Here is a 19,406-nt window from a genome sequence, read left to right on the forward strand (position 1 = left end):
GCACGATCTGGTACAAGAATAGAGTAACACAAGCAGATAGTCAGAAAGGGGAGGGGAGACAGAGGACAGAGCTGCAGATGATGGAGGCGCATACTGACTTTAGTGTCAGAGCTCAGCAGCAGCCCTGATATATGGGAGTCAGCATGGGGGTGGGAATCAGCAGGCACGCGTAACAATCGGCTTCATCAGAATGATATAAGGCGCATGGCCATGGAATTGGGGGCAAATATATGCGTGGACCAATGCCATCAAACCGTTTTTTAGGCTGCATTGACCACCACCACCACCACCAACAACAACAACATTAACGCCGTCTATGTGCCTTTCCCAATCGAAGGAACTCAAGCTATTTTTCACCATATTAAGGAAGCCCAGCATTAGCCAGGCATCAAAAAATTCACCGAAACTCATGGTTGTTCCTCTCCACGGAAATCTTTAGTAAAAGGCGAAAGATTTGTTCGTTCTGAAGAGAAACCAGAGTGTAAACTAACCAATATACCAAATGAGGTCCCTGCCTGGCAGAACACAAATGCTGCTCAACTCATGGTGACTCCAAGACAGCCTAATTTGCATGTCTGTGCAGCTGCATGGGGACGGGAATCAGCAGGCACGCGTAACAATCGGCTTCATCAGATTAATATAAGGCGCACGGCCATGGAATTGGGGGCAAATATATGCGTGGACCAATGCCATCAAATCATTTTCTAGGCCGCGTTGACCACCAACAACATTTATGATGATTAGTGTGTAAGAAATGTGTACATGTGCTATTTGTAATATGGAATATTTATAGGACAAGTAAGGTATAGAAATTAAAGCATTCCGCTGTGACTCCCCATGAGCTTTTTGCGATGTTCCTGTGGGAGGGTGTTCGCTGCTGCCATCTATTGGTAGCTTTGCGCAGTGGCAGTATTGTAGCCAATGAAGTTTCACTGAGGCGCGATTATTGCTAATTGAAAACTTTTACCAATACCCCGTCATGACGGCTTGAAATATAGCCGGCAATGACAATTTTTGACAGTCTCTATGGAGACTGCACGATCTGGTACAAGAATAGAGTACACAAGCAGATAGTCAGAAAGGGGAGGGGAGACAGAGGACAGAGCTGCAGATGATGGAGGCGCATACTGACTTTAGTGTCAGAGCTCAGCAGCAGCCCTGATATATGGGAGTCAGCATGGGGGTGGGAATCAGCAGGCACGCGTAACAATCGGCTTCATCAGAATGATATAAGGCGCATGGCCATGGAATTGGGGGCAAATATATGCGTGGACCAATGCCATCAAACCGTTTTTTAGGCTGCATTGACCACCACCACCACCACCAACAACAACAACATTAACGCCGTCTATGTGCCTTTCCCAATCGAAGGAACTCAAGCTATTTTTCACCATATTAAGGAAGCCCAGCATTAGCCAGGCATCAAAAAATTCACCGAAACTCATGGTTGTTCCTCTCCACGGAAATCTTTAGTAAAAGGCGAAAGATTTGTTCGTTCTGAAGAGAAACCAGAGTGTAAACTAACCAATATACCAAATGAGGTCCCTGCCTGGCAGAACACAAATGCTGCTCAACTCATGGTGACTCCAAGACAGCCTAATTTGCATGTCTGTGCAGCTGCATGGGGACGGGAATCAGCAGGCACGCGTAACAATCGGCTTCATCAGAATGATATAAGGCGCATGGCCATGGAATTGGGGGCAAATATATGCGTGGACCAAGGCCATCAAATCATTTTCTAGGCCGCGTTGACCACCAACAACATTTATGATGATTAGTGTGTAAGAAATGTGTACATGTGCTATTTGTAATATGGAATATTTATAGGACAAGTAAGGTATAGAAATTAAAGCATTCCGCTGTGACTCCCCATGAGCTTGTTGCGATGTTCCTGTGGGAGGGTGTTCGCTGCTGCCATCTATTGGTAGCTTTGCGCAGTGGCAGTATTGTAGCCAATGAAGTTTCACTGAGGCGCGATTATTGCTAATTGAAAACTTTTACCAATACCCCGTCATGACGGCTTGAAATATAGCCGGCAATGACAATTTTTGACAGTCTCTATGGAGACTGCACGATCTGGTACAAGAATAGAGTAACACAAGCAGATAGTCAGAAAGGGGAGGGGAGACAGAGGACAGAGCTGCAGATGATGGAGGCGCATACTGACTTTAGTGTCAGAGCTCAGCAGCAGCCCTGATATATGGGAGTCAGCATGGGGGTGGGAATCAGCAGGCACGCGTAACAATCGGCTTCATCAGAATGATATAAGGCGCATGGCCATGGAATTGGGGGCAAATATATGCGTGGACCAATGCCATCAAACCGTTTTTTAGGCTGCATTGACCACCACCACCAACAACAACATTAACGCCGTCTATGTGCCTTTCCCAATCGAAGGAACTCAAGCTATTTTTCACCATATTAAGGAAGCCCAGCATTAGCCAGGCATCAAAAAATTCACCGAAACTCATGGTTGTTCCTCTCCACGGAAATCTTTAGTAAAAGGCGAAAGATTTGTTCGTTCTGAAGAGAAACCAGAGTGTAAACTAACCAATATACCAAATGAGGTCCCTGCCTGGCAGAACACAAATGCTGCTCAACTCATGGTGACTCCAAGACAGCCTAATTTGCATGTCTGTGCAGCTGCATGGGGACGGGAATCAGCAGGCACGCGTAACAATCGGCTTCATCAGATTAATATAAGGCGCACGGCCATGGAATTGGGGGCAAATATATGCGTGGACCAATGCCATCAAATCATTTTCTAGGCCGCGTTGACCACCAACAACATTTATGATGATTAGTGTGTAAGAAATGTGTACATGTGCTATTTGTAATATGGAATATTTATAGGACAAGTAAGGTATAGAAATTAAAGCATTCCGCTGTGACTCCCCATGAGCTTGTTGCGATGTTCCTGTGGGAGGGTGTTCGCTGCTGCCATCTATTGGTAGCTTTGCGCAGTGGCAGTATTGTAGCCAATGAAGTTTCACTGAGGCGCGATTATTGCTAATTGAAAACTTTTACCAATACCCCGTCATGACGGCTTGAAATATAGCCGGCAATGACAATTTTTGACAGTCTCTATGGAGACTGCACGATCTGGTACAAGAATAGAGTAACACAAGCAGATAGTCAGAAAGGGGAGGGGAGACAGAGGACAGAGCTGCAGATGATGGAGGCGCATACTGACTTTAGTGTCAGAGCTCAGCAGCAGCCCTGATATATGGGAGTCAGCATGGGGGTGGGAATCAGCAGGCACGCGTAACAATCGGCTTCATCAGAATGATATAAGGCGCATGGCCATGGAATTGGGGGCAAATATATGCGTGGACCAATGCCATCAAACCGTTTTTTAGGCTGCATTGACCACCACCACCACCACCACCACCACCAACAACAACAACATTAACGCCGTCTATGTGCCTTTCCCAATCGAAGGAACTCAAGCTATTTTTCACCATATTAAGGAAGCCCAGCATTAGCCAGGCATCAAAAAATTCACCGAAACTCATGGTTGTTCCTCTCCACGGAAATCTTTAGTAAAAGGCGAAAGATTTGTTCGTTCTGAAGAGAAACCAGAGTGTAAACTAACCAATATACCAAATGAGGTCCCTGCCTGGCAGAACACAAATGCTGCTCAACTCATGGTGACTCCAAGACAGCCTAATTTGCATGTCTGTGCAGCTGCATGGGGACGGGAATCAGCAGGCACGCGTAACAATCGGCTTCATCAGATTAATATAAGGCGCACGGCCATGGAATTGGGGGCAAATATATGCGTGGACCAATGCCATCAAATCATTTTCTAGGCCGCGTTGACCACCAACAACATTTATGATGATTAGTGTGTAAGAAATGTGTACATGTGCTATTTGTAATATGGAATATTTATAGGACAAGTAAGGTATAGAAATTAAAGCATTCCGCTGTGACTCCCCATGAGCTTGTTGCGATGTTCCTGTGGGAGGGTGTTCGCTGCTGCCATCTATTGGTAGCTTTGCGCAGTGGCAGTATTGTAGCCAATGAAGTTTCACTGAGGCGCGATTATTGCTAATTGAAAACTTTTACCAATACCCCGTCATGACGGCTTGAAATATAGCCGGCAATGACAATTTTTGACAGTCTCTATGGAGACTGCACGATCTGGTACAAGAATAGAGTGACACAAGCAGATAGTCAGAAAGGGGAGGGGAGACAGAGGACAGAGCTGCAGATGATGGAGGCGCATACTGACTTTAGTGTCAGAGCTCAGCAGCAGCCCTGATATATGGGAGTCAGCATGGGGGCGGGAATCAGCAGGCACGCGTAACAATCGGCTTCATCAGAATGATATAAGGCGCATGGCCATGGAATTGGGGGCAAATATATGCGTGGACCAATGCCATCAAACCGTTTTTTAGGCTGCATTGACCACCACCACCACCACCACCAACAACAACAACATTAACGCCGTCTATGTGCCTTTCCCAATCGAAGGAACTCAAGCTATTTTTCACCATATTAAGGAAGCCCAGCATTAGCCAGGCATCAAAAAATTCACCGAAACTCATGGTTGTTCCTCTCCACGGAAATCTTTAGTAAAAGGCGAAAGATTTGTTCGTTCTGAAGAGAAACCAGAGTGTAAACTAACCAATATACCAAATGAGGTCCCTGCCTGGCAGAACACAAATGCTGCTCAACTCATGGTGACTCCAAGACAGCCTAATTTGCATGTCTGTGCAGCTGCATGGGGACGGGAATCAGCAGGCACGCGTAACAATCGGCTTCATCAGATTAATATAAGGCGCACGGCCATGGAATTGGGGGCAAATATATGCGTGGACCAATGCCATCAAATCATTTTCTAGGCCGCGTTGACCACCAACAACATTTATGATGATTAGTGTGTAAGAAATGTGTACATGTGCTATTTGTAATATGGAATATTTATAGGACAAGTAAGGTATAGAAATTAAAGCATTCCGCTGTGACTCCCCATGAGCTTGTTGCGATGTTCCTGTGGGAGGGTGTTCGCTGCTGCCATCTATTGGTAGCTTTGCGCAGTGGCAGTATTGTAGCCAATGAAGTTTCACTGAGGCGCGATTATTGCTAATTGAAAACTTTTACCAATACCCCGTCATGACGGCTTGAAATATAGCCGGCAATGACAATTTTTGACAGTCTCTATGGAGACTGCACGATCTGGTACAAGAATAGAGTGACACAAGCAGATAGTCAGAAAGGGGAGGGGAGACAGAGGACAGAGCTGCAGATGATGGAGGCGCATACTGACTTTAGTGTCAGAGCTCAGCAGCAGCCCTGATATATGGGAGTCAGCATGGGGGCGGGAATCAGCAGGCACGCGTAACAATCGGCTTCATCAGAATGATATAAGGCGCATGGCCATGGAATTGGGGGCAAATATATGCGTGGACCAATGCCATCAAACCGTTTTTTAGGCTGCATTGACCACCACCACCACCACCACCACCACCAACAACAACAACATTAACGCCGTCTATGTGCCTTTCCCAATCGAAGGAACTCAAGCTATTTTTCACCATATTAAGGAAGCCCAGCATTAGCCAGGCATCAAAAAATTCACCGAAACTCATGGTTGTTCCTCTCCACGGAAATCTTTAGTAAAAGGCGAAAGATTTGTTCGTTCTGAAGAGAAACCAGAGTGTAAACTAACCAATATACCAAATGAGGTCCCTGCCTGGCAGAACACAAATGCTGCTCAACTCATGGTGACTCCAAGACAGCCTAATTTGCATGTCTGTGCAGCTGCATGGGGACGGGAATCAGCAGGCACGCGTAACAATCGGCTTCATCAGATTAATATAAGGCGCACGGCCATGGAATTGGGGGCAAATATATGCGTGGACCAATGCCATCAAATCATTTTCTAGGCCGCGTTGACCACCAACAACATTTATGATGATTAGTGTGTAAGAAATGTGTACATGTGCTATTTGTAATATGGAATATTTATAGGACAAGTAAGGTATAGAAATTAAAGCATTCCGCTGTGACTCCCCATGAGCTTGTTGCGATGTTCCTGTGGGAGGGTGTTCGCTGCTGCCATCTATTGGTAGCTTTGCGCAGTGGCAGTATTGTAGCCAATGAAGTTTCACTGAGGCGCGATTATTGCTAATTGAAAACTTTTACCAATACCCCGTCATGACGGCTTGAAATATAGCCGGCAATGACAATTTTTGACAGTCTCTATGGAGACTGCACGATCTGGTACAAGAATAGAGTGACACAAGCAGATAGTCAGAAAGGGGAGGGGAGACAGAGGACAGAGCTGCAGATGATGGAGGCGCATACTGACTTTAGTGTCAGAGCTCAGCAGCAGCCCTGATATATGGGAGTCAGCATGGGGGCGGGAATCAGCAGGCACGCGTAACAATCGGCTTCATCAGAATGATATAAGGCGCATGGCCATGGAATTGGGGGCAAATATATGCGTGGACCAATGCCATCAAACCGTTTTTTAGGCTGCATTGACCACCACCACCACCACCACCAACAACAACAACATTAACGCCGTCTATGTGCCTTTCCCAATCGAAGGAACTCAAGCTATTTTTCACCATATTAAGGAAGCCCAGCATTAGCCAGGCATCAAAAAATTCACCGAAACTCATGGTTGTTCCTCTCCACGGAAATCTTTAGTAAAAGGCGAAAGATTTGTTCGTTCTGAAGAGAAACCAGAGTGTAAACTAACCAATATACCAAATGAGGTCCCTGCCTGGCAGAACACAAATGCTGCTCAACTCATGGTGACTCCAAGACAGCCTAATTTGCATGTCTGTGCAGCTGCATGGGGACGGGAATCAGCAGGCACGCGTAACAATCGGCTTCATCAGATTAATATAAGGCGCACGGCCATGGAATTGGGGGCAAATATATGCGTGGACCAATGCCATCAAATCATTTTCTAGGCCGCGTTGACCACCAACAACATTTATGATGATTAGTGTGTAAGAAATGTGTACATGTGCTATTTGTAATATGGAATATTTATAGGACAAGTAAGGTATAGAAATTAAAGCATTCCGGTGTGACTCCCCATGAGCTTGTTGCGATGTTCCTGTGGGAGGGTGTTCGCTGCTGCCATCTATTGGTAGCTTTGCGCAGTGGCAGTATTGTAGCCAATGAAGTTTCACTGAGGCGCGATTATTGCTAATTGAAAACTTTTACCAATACCCCGTCATGACGGCTTGAAATATAGCCGGCAATGACAATTTTTGACAGTCTCTATGGAGACTGCACGATCTGGTACAAGAATAGAGTGACACAAGCAGATAGTCAGAAAGGGGAGGGGAGACAGAGGACAGAGCTGCAGATGATGGAGGCGCATACTGACTTTAGTGTCAGAGCTCAGCAGCAGCCCTGATATATGGGAGTCAGCATGGGGGCGGGAATCAGCAGGCACGCGTAACAATCGGCTTCATCAGAATGATATAAGGCGCATGGCCATGGAATTGGGGGCAAATATATGCGTGGACCAATGCCATCAAACCGTTTTTTAGGCTGCATTGACCACCACCACCACCACCACCAACAACAACAACATTAACGCCGTCTATGTGCCTTTCCCAATCGAAGGAACTCAAGCTATTTTTCACCATATTAAGGAAGCCCAGCATTAGCCAGGCATCAAAAAATTCACCGAAACTCATGGTTGTTCCTCTCCACGGAAATCTTTAGTAAAAGGCGAAAGATTTGTTCGTTCTGAAGAGAAACCAGAGTGTAAACTAACCAATATACCAAATGAGGTCCCTGCCTGGCAGAACACAAATGCTGCTCAACTCATGGTGACTCCAAGACAGCCTAATTTGCATGTCTGTGCAGCTGCATGGGGACGGGAATCAGCAGGCACGCGTAACAATCGGCTTCATCAGAATGATATAAGGCGCATGGCCATGGAATTGGGGGCAAATATATGCGTGGACCAATGCCATCAAATCATTTTCTAGGCCGCGTTGACCACCAACAACATTTATGATGATTAGTGTGTAAGAAATGTGTACATGTGCTATTTGTAATATGGAATATTTATAGGACAAGTAAGGTATAGAAATTAAAGCATTCCGCTGTGACTCCCCATGAGCTTGTTGCGATGTTCCTGTGGGAGGGTGTTCGCTGCTGCCATCTATTGGTAGCTTTGCGCAGTGGCAGTATTGTAGCCAATGAAGTTTCACTGAGGCGCGATTATTGCTAATTGAAAACTTTTACCAATACCCCGTCATGACGGCTTGAAATATAGCCGGCAATGACAATTTTTGACAGTCTCTATGGAGACTGCACGATCTGGTACAAGAATAGAGTGACACAAGCAGATAGTCAGAAAGGGGAGGGGAGACAGAGGACAGAGCTGCAGATGATGGAGGCGCATACTGACTTTAGTGTCAGAGCTCAGCAGCAGCCCTGATATATGGGAGTCAGCATGGGGGCGGGAATCAGCAGGCACGCGTAACAATCGGCTTCATCAGAATGATATAAGGCGCATGGCCATGGAATTGGGGGCAAATATATGCGTGGACCAATGCCATCAAACCGTTTTTTAGGCTGCATTGACCACCACCACCACCACCACCACCAACAACAACAACATTAACGCCGTCTATGTGCCTTTCCCAATCGAAGGAACTCAAGCTATTTTTCACCATATTAAGGAAGCCCAGCATTAGCCAGGCATCAAAAAATTCACCGAAACTCATGGTTGTTCCTCTCCACGGAAATCTTTAGTAAAAGGCGAAAGATTTGTTCGTTCTGAAGAGAAACCAGAGTGTAAACTAACCAATATACCAAATGAGGTCCCTGCCTGGCAGAACACAAATGCTGCTCAACTCATGGTGACTCCAAGACAGCCTAATTTGCATGTCTGTGCAGCTGCATGGGGACGGGAATCAGCAGGCACGCGTAACAATCGGCTTCATCAGATTAATATAAGGCGCACGGCCATGGAATTGGGGGCAAATATATGCGTGGACCAATGCCATCAAATCATTTTCTAGGCCGCGTTGACCACCAACAACATTTATGATGATTAGTGTGTAAGAAATGTGTACATGTGCTATTTGTAATATGGAATATTTATAGGACAAGTAAGGTATAGAAATTAAAGCATTCCGCTGTGACTCCCCATGAGCTTGTTGCGATGTTCCTGTGGGAGGGTGTTCGCTGCTGCCATCTATTGGTAGCTTTGCGCAGTGGCAGTATTGTAGCCAATGAAGTTTCACTGAGGCGCGATTATTGCTAATTGAAAACTTTTACCAATACCCCGTCATGACGGCTTGAAATATAGCCGGCAATGACAATTTTTGACAGTCTCTATGGAGACTGCACGATCTGGTACAAGAATAGAGTAACACAAGCAGATAGTCAGAAAGGGGAGGGGAGACAGAGGACAGAGCTGCAGATGATGGAGGCGCATACTGACTTTAGTGTCAGAGCTCAGCAGCAGCCCTGATATATGGGAGTCAGCATGGGGGCGGGAATCAGCAGGCACGCGTAACAATCGGCTTCATCAGAATGATATAAGGCGCATGGCCATGGAATTGGGGGCAAATATATGCGTGGACCAATGCCATCAAACCGTTTTTTAGGCTGCATTGACCACCACCACCACCACCACCACCAACAACAACAACATTAACGCCGTCTATGTGCCTTTCCCAATCGAAGGAACTCAAGCTATTTTTCACCATATTAAGGAAGCCCAGCATTAGCCAGGCATCAAAAAATTCACCGAAACTCATGGTTGTTCCTCTCCACGGAAATCTTTAGTAAAAGGCAATATTTAAGTTTATTTTGCAAAGCAAATATACAAAAATCAAATACTTTTGACAGGGTACATTCTCTGTACTGCGACGCAGCGCATAAATACACTACATATCAATACAGTTGCAAGCATACTATTAAATTACATTCATTCAACCCATTCTGCGGTATGATGCCTGATGTGTTGCGCAGAGTTGTGAAAACCCCGAAACATCACATCGTGCATGACGCCGCATTACCCTGAAAACAGTAGTTCAAAAAAACGTGTCAAGAAATGTCAATGTCAGGGGGAAGGGGAAATCTTCAGACGTCCTCTTCCTCCTTAAAGTCCCTCAAGGTATAGTCTCTCAGCAGACTGAGGGTCAGTCTGCGACAGTCCTCAATGGACATCCTCTGCCGGTGGTGTACGCGGCGGTTCCTGGCGTACCATAAAGCGTCTTTAAAGCAACACAGCACCCGCCAGGCACTGTCAATGTCCTCCTGTGAATGAGTTCCACAGAAGAGTCCGTTTAACACACCAAAGTGTGTAATAGCAGTCTGTGGTACAAAGTCTTTAAGTTCAGGTTCCAAGGCCGTCAACAGGCCCTGTGCAAAGGGGCACTCCCAGAAAACATGATGAGATGTTTCCTCCTGGATGATGCAAAAGGGGCAGTGCGTGTATCTGCCCAGGTGTCTGGCATGCAAGAATGTCCTGAGTAGCAATCCCCCTTGGATTGCCATCCATGCCTGATCTTTGTGCCTGTTGATGAGTCTCTTTGAAGAAACATTCCTCCAAACCACTTTGCAAGTGGCTGAAGGGAGGCCTGGAATCGACTCCAAGATGTCCGATGCTCTGATCAACTTGTAGATAGTTTTTGGCTTCCACAAGTCAGGGCTTAACTCCATGCAGCCCCAGCTCCTTGATGAACTTGAAAGTATCCAAGTAATACCATGGAGGGTCCCAGTTGTAGGGGACGGAACTGTCCCATTTGTCCCATCCAAGAGACCTCCAAAGAGGCAGGAGGAAAAAACGGGACATGGAGTTACCGCCAGAGTCCACAGTTCTGTCAACCAAAGTCCTGCGGATGCAGTTACAGGCAAAGAACACCCTCAGTAATGTGGCGATGTCAGGCACGCCCTTACCGCCCTTGAGAGGTTCCTTGAACATAACAGTCCGCTTTACTCTGTCCATTTTGGAGCCCCAGATGAAGTGAAACACCGCCCTGGTGATGGCCTTGCAGGTGTTGTCCTGGGGGGGCCAGGCCTGGGCGAGGTACTGCAACACAGGGAGAATCTCGCTGCGGAGTACCAGTGTTTTCCCTTCGATGGTAAGTACTCTGTTGCTCCAAAGTCCAAACTTCTGTCTCATCTTAGCCAGTCTTTCCTCCCAGGACTTCAGGGCTGCGCCCTCCGCTCCAAACCAGACTCCAAGAATTTTGATGAAATCCGCTTTGAGGCTGAACGGTATGGGTGCAGAAGAAGGCAGGAACCACTTTCCGAAGAGCATGACTTCCGACTTCCCGCAGTTGACCTTTGCCCCCGAAGCTTGGCCGAAGTCCTCGCACGTCTGGACGAGTGTGTCGATGGAGCGCTGGTCGGCACAGAACACCGTCACGTCATCCATGTAGAGCGAGCACTTGACCTCCCGTCTTTCCGGTCCTGGTGCGGTAATCCCTCTGATCTCTGGGTTCCGTCTGATGCTTTGGGCGAATAGCTCTATACAGCAAACAAAAAGCAGAGGTGAGAGAGGGCAGCCTTGTCTGACCCCCGAGAGAACCTCAAAGGGGTCAGTTTTCCAACCATTTACCAGCACCAAACTACAAATGTCTTTATACATTACATTCACATACGAACAAAACAGTTCCCCAAGACCAAGCCTGCGCAGGGTTCTGCACATGAACTCATGGGAGACACGGTCAAAGGCCTTCTCCTGGTCAAGACTGACCAGGGCCGCGTGCACACGGCGGTCCTGGATGTACTGGACCGTGTCCCTGACAAGCCCGAGGCTGTCTGCAATCCTTCTGCCAGGAATGCCACAAGTTTGATCCGGGTGGATGATCTGTCCGATGACAGATTTCAGCCTGTTGGCCAAAACCTTGGCGAGGATTTTGTAGTCCACGTTCAAAAGAGAGATCGGACGCCAATGTTTCAGGTCCGATCTCTCCCCTTTGCGCTTATACAAAATCGTGATCATCCCCTCTCTCAGTGAAGGAGGCATTCTGCCCTCCACCACCATCTCCTCGTACAGCTCGAGCAGGTCCGGGCCCACGAGGTCCCACAGGGCTACATAGAGCTCAACTGGGAGACCATCGCAGCCCGGGGTCCTGCCCCGCCTAAAGGATTTAGCGGCAGAGTGCAGCTCCTCCAACACCAGGGGGGCGTTGACGGTCGATGAACCTGCAGGATCAATTTGGTTAGTGATACCTGACAGGAACCTGTCGGCTGCCTCCGAGTCCGTTTCTTTCGGGGAGTAGAGGTTGGTGTAGTAGTCTTCAACTACTTGCATTACAGCCTCCTTCCCCTTCTGGAGAGTTCCGGTCTCGTCACGCAGTTCAGACAAGGGAGTGTGTCCTGAATGGAGTTTCCTGAAAAAGAAAGAGTTACACTTCTCACCTTTCTCAAGATTCTCCACCTTGGCACGGAAGACAATGTGCCTGGATTCTTCCTCAAAGTACCCTTTCAGGCTCTTCTTGGTGTCCTCCAGGTCCTGCCTAACGTCCCAGCCGCAGTGGTGAAGGTCCTGCAGGGACTGCAACTCACGTTGCAGTCTCCTGAGTTCCTTCTTCCTTGCACACACTTGCTGTCGTCCCCTTGCCTGAAAGAAGCTGCGCAGCTTAACTTTCACAACCTCCCACCAATCACTTACCATTCCGAAGAATCTCTTTTCCTCCGTCCAAGAGGCATAGGCCTCCCGGAGTTCCCCCATCAATTCCTCATTTTCCAGCAGGGTGGTATTCAGCTTCCAGGAACCTGGTCCGTGAGCAAAGCTCTCGCCCAGTTCACCCCGAAAGTGAATGGCCCTGTGGTCAGAGAAAAAGCAGGGGATCATGAAGAACTCACGATGCTTGACTGCTCTTGAAGTGAGCACGAAGTCAATCCTGGAACGCACAGATCCATCGGGTCGGCACCATGAATAATTCACGGTACCTTGCCCTATGGATCCCACGGCGTCCCGTAAGGATGCCTCCGAGATCATCTCCTTGAGCAGTTTAGAAGTAGCATCAAGTTTTGCGTATATGCTAGAACTGCGGCCATCCTCCTCTATCGGACAGTTAAAATCACCGCCGATCACTACTGCTCTGGTGGTGACAAGTTGCATCCGCAGGGTCTGGAAAAGTTCCAGGCGCGCATTCGTATCTGGGGGGGCGTACACGTTGATGAGCCTAATTGGCTCTCCCGCCCACGAGCCATCTATGACCAAAAGACGGCCACAGACAAGCTCATGGATGGAGTCAACCGTGAAGCGTCCCCCCCTGATAAGAATGGCTACCCCTGCATTCCTGCAATTGCCACCCCCGGACCAGTAGGAGGGACCGAGGGTCCACTGAGAGGTCAGATGACTGTACCTTCTCAAAGGAGGAAGACCGCACTCCTGGAGCATGTAAACATCACTCTGATGAGTTGAAAGAAAAGTCAGCGCCGTTCGCATTCTAGAGGTATCCTTGATACTCCTCACATTAATGGAAAAGATTGAGATCTCAGCCATAATGAAAAAGGGGTATGAGGTCTAGTTAGCAAGGGGCCGAACTTACCTCCCCGAAGGGGGCGGGTGGCTCCTCCATCTCCACAGCTGCCTGTTCTGGGTACTGGGTTATGCCCAGTTCCTCCAGGACTTCCTCAACTGTCTCACTGAAGTTGGCGGTGGGGATAGGCACATAGTCGGCCATATTCTCCTCCTCGCCTTCCTCACCTGCAGACTCCAGGTCCTCCACTACTTGCCCTGGTCCAGCGCTTTCGTGCTGGACCCCGTTGGGCCGTTTGGTGGAGGTGGCGGGTTGTTCTGCCAATGGGCTCACAGGCTTCCGTTTCCGGCCTCCTGTTTGGCCACTGGCAGGGGTGGAAGGGGGGAGGGCGGGGAAGTCCTCCATGGAGGACAGGTCTGGGGTGGGCGGTGGGGCAGGAAGGGTCTCCTCTGAGCCAGAGGGGGTGGGTGGGGGTGGGACAGAGGAGGGGACAGAGGAGGGGACGTGGACAGGGACGGGGACAGGGGCAAGGACAAGGACAGGGGCAGGGGCTGGGGCAGGGGTATACTTACCTGTGGCCTTCCGAGGCTCTTTTGGTTTGCTTTCGGTCGGCTTCTTCCCAGAGCTGGAGGCTGGTTTACCCTGGATCAGGGCTCCAGCATAGGTCCGGGTCCTTTGGGGGCAGTGCCTGAAGGTGTGCTCTGGCAATCCGCAGAGGTTGCAGGCTTTGGGCCTAGGACAGTCCTTGGTCTCGTGGCCTGTAACCCGACAGATCTTGCAAGCAAGTTCTGTACACTCCTTTCCCATGTGTCCGGGACGGCCACATCTGTTGCAGTTGTAGGGTATCCCGGAGTAGAAAAGGTGTCCTGCAGATGATCCTAGCGAGAAGCACGCCTGCAGGTGCTGTAAGTCCCCCGAACGGTCTTTCCTGAGCTTGCATAGCACAGACCACTTCCCAATCCAGAAGCCGTTGACATCAAGGATTCGGACTGGGTCCTTTACCACGGTGCAAAACCTCTGTAGGTAGGTGGTTATGTCTCTGCTTTGGGTGTGGGGGTTCCGCATGGCCACCGTCACCCACTTCTCGTCCTGTGTTATAGGGCAGTTCGCAACGAACTTCCGAAAAGGGGATTCAGGGCCACTGGTCTTCACCATCTCCCAGTATCGTCTGCAGACTTGGAAAGACCCGAAAGTGATGTAGAAGATCCCTCTTGCGAAGGACTGCACCGAAAGCGTCTCCGCTTTGCTGAAGCCCTGCTCCAGGATCATCTTCTTTCCGAAGATCTCCGAGGTCATGTCAGGGACTCTTCCGTTCACCTCTTTCAGCTGCAGCACGACCGTCTGCTTCATCCAGGGCTCCAAGGTTGGCAGCCCGTCTGCAGGCAATTTCGGCTTCGCTGGTCTCGGTTGGCTGGCGCCGGCCGGGATGGAGGTGGAGGTTGAGATGGAGACATTCTCGGGGACCTCGGAGGAAGTGGCTGGGGCAGGGTTCTTCCTCATCATCTCTTCGGTCTCCTTCGTCTCATCAGTCACTTTTTCAGTCTTCTTCTGGCTTTTCCCCATCTTCGAGAAGTCTGGAAGTCGCTTCGGGAGTTCTTCGGCGGCTTCCTTCCTTGTTCCTCGACGTCTTCGCTCTTAGCCTTTACAAAGGCTCTCGCATCTACTTCCCGAAGGTAGTAATGCGGATCTCTTCATCTCGATTTGTTCGTTCTGAAGAGAAACCAGAGTGTAAACTAACCAATATACCAAATGAGGTCCCTGCCTGGCAGAACACAAATGCTGCTCAACTCATGGTGACTCCAAGACAGCCTAATTTGCATGTCTGTGCAGCTGCATGGGGACGGGAATCAGCAGGCACGCGTAACAATCGGCTTCATCAGATTAATATAAGGCGCACGGCCATGGAATTGGGGGCAAATATATGCGTGGACCAAGGCCATCAAATCATTTTCTAGGCCGCGTTGACCACCAACAACATTTATGATGATTAGTGTGTAAGAAATGTGTACATGTGCTATTTGTAATATGGAATATTTATAGGACAAGTAAGGTATAGAAATTAAAGCATTCCGCTGTGACTCCCCATGAGCTTGTTGCGATGTTCCTGTGGGAGGGTGTTCGCTGCTGCCATCTATTGGTAGCTTTGCGCAGTGGCAGTATTGTAGCCAATGAAGTTTCACTGAGGCGCGATTATTGCTAATTGAAAACTTTTACCAATACCCCGTCATGACGGCTTGAAATATAGCCGGCAATGACAATTTTTGACAGTCTCTATGGAGACTGCACGATCTGGTACAAGAATAGAGTAACACAAGCAGATAGTCAGAAAGGGGAGGGGAGACAGAGGACAGAGCTGCAGATGATGGAGGCGCATACTGACTTTAGTGTCAGAGCTCAGCAGCAGCCCTGATATATGGGAGTCAGCATGGGGGCGGGAATCAGCAGGCACGCGTAACAATCGGCTTCATCAGAATGATATAAGGCGCATGGCCATGGAATTGGGGGCAAATATATGCGTGGACCAATGCCATCAAACCGTTTTTTAGGCTGCATTGACCACCACCACCACCACCACCAACAACAACAACATTAACGCCGTCTATGTGCCTTTCCCAATCGAAGGAACTCAAGCTATTTTTCACCATATTAAGGAAGCCCAGCATTAGCCAGGCATCAAAAAATTCACCGAAACTCATGGTTGTTCCTCTCCACGGAAATCTTTAGTAAAAGGCGAAAGATTTGTTCGTTCTGAAGAGAAACCAGAGTGTAAACTAACCAATATACCAAATGAGGTCCCTGCCTGGCAGAACACAAATGCTGCTCAACTCATGGTGACTCCAAGACAGCCTAATTTGCATGTCTGTGCAGCTGCATGGGGACGGGAATCAGCAGGCACGCGTAACAATCGGCTTCATCAGATTAATATAAGGCGCACGGCCATGGAATTGGGGGCAAATATATGCGTGGACCAAGGCCATCAAATCATTTTCTAGGCCGCGTTGACCACCAACAACATTTATGATGATTAGTGTGTAAGAAATGTGTACATGTGCTATTTGTAATATGGAATATTTATAGGACAAGTAAGGTATAGAAATTAAAGCATTCCGCTGTGACTCCCCATGAGCTTGTTGCGATGTTCCTGTGGGAGGGTGTTCGCTGCTGCCATCTATTGGTAGCTTTGCGCAGTGGCAGTATTGTAGCCAATGAAGTTTCACTGAGGCGCGATTATTGCTAATTGAAAACTTTTACCAATACCCCGTCATGACGGCTTGAAATATAGCCGGCAATGACAATTTTTGACAGTCTCTATGGAGACTGCACGATCTGGTACAAGAATAGAGTGACACAAGCAGATAGTCAGAAAGGGGAGGGGAGACAGAGGACAGAGCTGCAGATGATGGAGGCGCATACTGACTTTAGTGTCAGAGCTCAGCAGCAGCCCTGATATATGGGAGTCAGCATGGGGGCGGGAATCAGCAGGCACGCGTAACAATCGGCTTCATCAGAATGATATAAGGCGCATGGCCATGGAATTGGGGGCAAATATATGCGTTGTTGTAAGTTTTGTATGAAGAAATGATAATATATTCAATATTATTCATCAAAAATATGAAAAGGCCATTAGGTCTCAAATCTGATCATAACGATTACATATGAAGGCCATTCAGTCGGTGAAGAAGAAACATTTGACTCAGATGACCAAGTTCCCAATACATTAGCTATTTTATGACTTTTTACGAGCTTGGGTGAAAGTTGAAACAATGAAGCTCTTCTCACAGAACAAAAGAAGAGTTGACCCAGCTTTGGTGTATAAACAAGAAGAGGTGTATCATCACCACTGGTCAACTATCCTGCCATAGGGAGAGCTTTCACAGATACCTAACTGGGCTACTATCACATTGGAGTAGAATAACTCCCATTGTATCACAGAAAAAGGTTGCTCTAAGGTAAACAGGCAGTATTGTCTCAGCTGCGACTTAGACAATGGCAGAAAAATACAAGTCATCGCTCACACCAAGGACAAGACATGCCTCTATCTATGAGATGGGCAAATCTGATACAAGTCAGAGATATTTTATAATGCATTGTATTGGAAGAATATATATTGAAATGAAATAAGTAATGTTTAGATAATCGATGAATTAGGACCAAGGGAAACAGATCCATTAGGTTAGAGCTTTGTTCTAAAAGATTTATATGAGAAGTTTGTTTTATAAATAGAAGTGTTTAAATAAGCTACCATAATCGACATTATGAAAGATATCGCATTGTGAAAAATGTATAAAAATATGAACTAACATGTAACACATATCCATCAAGCACATCTCAAAATAAGTCAGGTAAACACATTAATAATTATTTTTCATTTGATTGAGAGATGTAACCTATGCATTGATTGCAAAGACTGTTTTGTGGAAAAACATTTATAATGGAATATGGGAACATATTGTATCGAAATCAACAGAATACTCATTGTATTTTATATAATATAAAGATACCAGAGTCATACATAGAGGTATATATATATATATATATATATATGGATAAATATATGTCGATAGTCTAAACCTTAAATATAGATATCCAACGTATAGATTATCTCACAATAAAGGTGAGACACCTAGTGGCTGGAAGTAATATTACTCGAGGTTCTCCAAGCCCAGAGAACAAGTCAATTATTAAACTGTCAGCCAATAGAAACCAAACACGTCTTGGCAGGAACGCCCATATGTGCCACAGGCCTATGATTTAAGGACAGCTATCAGAGGGGCAGGACGGGGTATAATCTTTATAGTCCTATTGTTTTATTCAAAATAAAAAGGGAAACCCATGAGAGAAAAGGGGGCAGAAAGAAGGGATCCAATCTAAGATCTAAAATCTTAATCTTGAGCTCAATGGGAGGATGAGAAGAGGACCCCACCAATAGGAGCGCCCCATGAGAGCACGCTTGCACTATGCATGAAGACTGCAACGATTTTAGCTCTGGCCACTTGCCAATAGGAAATAGCCATCTTGGGAAATGGTAACTATGTCATTTTTATTTTATCTCAAATATATTGTTGTTCCCTAGAAATGTTGAAGTATTGAAGTATTGAATATCCTGTAGTTCTGGTTTGTTCTCATATCAATAACTTGTCACTTTTCCTTAAGAGCACAATTTTTATTATATTTTTATTTTTACATAGTCTCAATTCTATTGACAAAACTAACGTCCAATATATTTCACATTATTTGATCTTTTACTTACCTGCAGTAAAGTAACGATTAGACGTGTGAAATAGACGTTTTTGTTTCATTGTCATTTACATAAAAGTTATCTTGAGAACCTACCATGACTCAGATCAAAGGTATTGCATGCCCATTTTGGGGGTATTTTATTGATTTTCAAGTCGTTAATGTGACGCAACTGGTATTTTAATTTCATGTAAATATTCATATTTTGTCTACCAATAAATTAGCTATTTTGTATGATCATACGTCTCCGTGAATAAGTTTCATATTACAGACTATGGCATATAGATTGTCTTGTATTTAAAAGCATCTTCGTTATAAAAGAATTCAAAGTAAATTACTGTGCGGGTAAATATGACCTTAAGAAAGCACAACATATAAATGGAGGCACTCGCTGAGATAATGTCAATGTTTTGTACAAGATCAGTCATAGCTATGGTGGTGACATAAATAATATTTTGCATGAAATTATTAATTATTAATTTTTGAAAAAAAAAATTTTGCCTAAAAATGTCTAGTCAAAGTGAATTGTATGTTGATAGGGATTACCAAGAGTCAGCCCTTAGTGGTGAGATGAGTACTCAGAGAAAGTCGATACAGGTACAGGAAATGTTGGAAAAAATTTCTAACGCTGAAATGACAGATCATGCCAGAAAAAAATTGTATGATGAGACTGATATAGCATTCATTAAAGACTGTAAAAACCGTGCCCGTCATATACTAAAAGACGTG

At 46.6% G+C, this 19,406-nt stretch overlaps 21 non-coding genes across 21 annotated transcripts; 11 read left to right on the forward strand and 10 right to left on the reverse strand.

Annotated features, from left to right (window-relative positions):
* Positions 1-368: 368 nt before the first annotated feature.
* LOC120925346 lies at positions 369-483 on the reverse strand. Its single transcript, XR_005746630.1, has one exon. It is a non-coding gene; the product is annotated as a U5 spliceosomal RNA (small nuclear RNA).
* Positions 484-892: 409 nt separating this feature from the next.
* Positions 893-1,033, forward strand: LOC120925287. The gene has a single exon (XR_005746573.1). It is a non-coding gene; the product is annotated as a U4 spliceosomal RNA (small nuclear RNA).
* Positions 1,034-1,402: 369 nt separating this feature from the next.
* LOC120925347 lies at positions 1,403-1,517 on the reverse strand. Its single transcript, XR_005746631.1, has one exon. It is a non-coding gene; the product is annotated as a U5 spliceosomal RNA (small nuclear RNA).
* A 409-nt stretch (positions 1,518-1,926) lies between these two features.
* On the forward strand, positions 1,927-2,067 carry LOC120925288. Its single transcript, XR_005746574.1, has one exon. It is a non-coding gene; the product is annotated as a U4 spliceosomal RNA (small nuclear RNA).
* Positions 2,068-2,428: 361 nt separating this feature from the next.
* Positions 2,429-2,543, reverse strand: LOC120925348. Its single transcript, XR_005746632.1, has one exon. It is a non-coding gene; the product is annotated as a U5 spliceosomal RNA (small nuclear RNA).
* A 409-nt stretch (positions 2,544-2,952) lies between these two features.
* Positions 2,953-3,093, forward strand: LOC120925289. Its single transcript, XR_005746575.1, has one exon. It is a non-coding gene; the product is annotated as a U4 spliceosomal RNA (small nuclear RNA).
* Positions 3,094-3,472: 379 nt separating this feature from the next.
* Positions 3,473-3,587, reverse strand: LOC120925349. Its single transcript, XR_005746633.1, has one exon. It is a non-coding gene; the product is annotated as a U5 spliceosomal RNA (small nuclear RNA).
* Positions 3,588-3,996: 409 nt separating this feature from the next.
* LOC120925290 lies at positions 3,997-4,137 on the forward strand. Its single transcript, XR_005746576.1, has one exon. It is a non-coding gene; the product is annotated as a U4 spliceosomal RNA (small nuclear RNA).
* Positions 4,138-4,510: 373 nt separating this feature from the next.
* LOC120925350 lies at positions 4,511-4,625 on the reverse strand. The gene has a single exon (XR_005746634.1). It is a non-coding gene; the product is annotated as a U5 spliceosomal RNA (small nuclear RNA).
* Positions 4,626-5,034: 409 nt separating this feature from the next.
* On the forward strand, positions 5,035-5,175 carry LOC120925291. Its single transcript, XR_005746577.1, has one exon. It is a non-coding gene; the product is annotated as a U4 spliceosomal RNA (small nuclear RNA).
* Positions 5,176-5,554: 379 nt separating this feature from the next.
* LOC120925351 lies at positions 5,555-5,669 on the reverse strand. The gene has a single exon (XR_005746635.1). It is a non-coding gene; the product is annotated as a U5 spliceosomal RNA (small nuclear RNA).
* Positions 5,670-6,078: 409 nt separating this feature from the next.
* On the forward strand, positions 6,079-6,219 carry LOC120925292. The gene has a single exon (XR_005746578.1). It is a non-coding gene; the product is annotated as a U4 spliceosomal RNA (small nuclear RNA).
* Positions 6,220-6,592: 373 nt separating this feature from the next.
* Positions 6,593-6,707, reverse strand: LOC120925352. Its single transcript, XR_005746636.1, has one exon. It is a non-coding gene; the product is annotated as a U5 spliceosomal RNA (small nuclear RNA).
* Positions 6,708-7,116: 409 nt separating this feature from the next.
* Positions 7,117-7,257, forward strand: LOC120925293. Its single transcript, XR_005746579.1, has one exon. It is a non-coding gene; the product is annotated as a U4 spliceosomal RNA (small nuclear RNA).
* Positions 7,258-7,630: 373 nt separating this feature from the next.
* LOC120925354 lies at positions 7,631-7,745 on the reverse strand. The gene has a single exon (XR_005746637.1). It is a non-coding gene; the product is annotated as a U5 spliceosomal RNA (small nuclear RNA).
* A 409-nt stretch (positions 7,746-8,154) lies between these two features.
* Positions 8,155-8,295, forward strand: LOC120925294. Its single transcript, XR_005746580.1, has one exon. It is a non-coding gene; the product is annotated as a U4 spliceosomal RNA (small nuclear RNA).
* Positions 8,296-8,671: 376 nt separating this feature from the next.
* LOC120925355 lies at positions 8,672-8,786 on the reverse strand. The gene has a single exon (XR_005746638.1). It is a non-coding gene; the product is annotated as a U5 spliceosomal RNA (small nuclear RNA).
* Positions 8,787-9,195: 409 nt separating this feature from the next.
* Positions 9,196-9,336, forward strand: LOC120925295. The gene has a single exon (XR_005746581.1). It is a non-coding gene; the product is annotated as a U4 spliceosomal RNA (small nuclear RNA).
* A 6,242-nt stretch (positions 9,337-15,578) lies between these two features.
* LOC120925296 lies at positions 15,579-15,719 on the forward strand. The gene has a single exon (XR_005746582.1). It is a non-coding gene; the product is annotated as a U4 spliceosomal RNA (small nuclear RNA).
* Positions 15,720-16,092: 373 nt separating this feature from the next.
* On the reverse strand, positions 16,093-16,207 carry LOC120925356. Its single transcript, XR_005746639.1, has one exon. It is a non-coding gene; the product is annotated as a U5 spliceosomal RNA (small nuclear RNA).
* Positions 16,208-16,616: 409 nt separating this feature from the next.
* LOC120925297 lies at positions 16,617-16,757 on the forward strand. The gene has a single exon (XR_005746583.1). It is a non-coding gene; the product is annotated as a U4 spliceosomal RNA (small nuclear RNA).
* Positions 16,758-19,406: the final 2,649 nt, after the last annotated feature.

The sequence above is a fragment of the Rana temporaria genome, chromosome 1, assembly GCF_905171775.1.
Source record: "Rana temporaria chromosome 1, aRanTem1.1, whole genome shotgun sequence".
NCBI classification, from domain to species: domain Eukaryota; kingdom Metazoa; phylum Chordata; class Amphibia; order Anura; family Ranidae; genus Rana; species Rana temporaria.